At 34.5% G+C, this 908-nt stretch overlaps 1 pseudogene; it reads left to right on the forward strand.

Moving 5' to 3' along the window:
- The first annotated feature begins 545 nt into the window (after positions 1-545).
- On the forward strand, positions 546-649 carry LOC111817399 (annotated as a pseudogene).
- Positions 650-908: the final 259 nt, after the last annotated feature.

Consider the following 908-nt stretch of genomic DNA (forward strand, 5'->3'; position numbering starts at 1 on the left):
AAAAAAATTATTTATCTTTCTCCAAGTGACGAGTTCAGGTGCTTTTGAGGGACAGACTGTTCACATAGAAGAAAGATATGAAAGAGTTCTAGAACAAAGTGAGTCATAATTATTTACTACGCTCTGTAAGGTGCAGATCACAGGCTGGTGAGATCATCCCAACGGAAAATATTGATTTGATTCTAAGAAAGTACAAAGCCAGAACTGAGTCAGGCCTCAAAGAACACAAAGGAAGGATGCCCATAAAAGCCTACAAAGACAAGCTGTGTGTGCATCGGCCTCCACACAACCGAGTGTTGCAAGATGGTCTTGACTGATGCATAAACCAGTTGTTCTTAAGTCAGCATAGCATGATAATAATGAAGAAATGTATTTGTTGTTACTGTCATTGGAAAGATGTCCAAAAGATTCTAGGTAGATTGGATGCACTACTAAATTAGCACTCCAAAGATAACAGTACAACCTGTGAGTGATTAATTATATACCAGGTCAACCTGGTGAAAATGTTTATTTTTATACTGACTGTGTTATTTTCAGTGTGTTTCACTGCTTCTCAGCCTTTTGGCTAAGATCAAGTGTAATATCTGTTCTTATCTCTGTATATTTTACAACACATTATAGTTACAGTAATTTTGGGGAATTACTACATGGATAAAGTATATCTGGGTTATTTTTAAAATGCGCTACCATCTCTACTCTCTTTCTTCCACTGAACACCTTTTTCATCTTCAAAAAGTTTGCCTTTTTATTTCCTACTATCTCTCTTTCATTTTATTTTTTAATTTACAGTTTTTTGTATAGGGAAAACAGTAATTGTTTAACTCTATGTGTGACTTATTCAACTTAGCATTACACTATCAAGTTTCAACTATTTTCTTGCAAATACAAGGATTTTATTCTTCTTTGTG

The sequence above is a fragment of the Octodon degus genome, unplaced genomic scaffold, assembly GCF_000260255.1.
Source record: "Octodon degus isolate 3935 unplaced genomic scaffold, OctDeg1.0 scaffold00004, whole genome shotgun sequence".
Lineage (NCBI taxonomy): Eukaryota > Metazoa > Chordata > Mammalia > Rodentia > Octodontidae > Octodon > Octodon degus.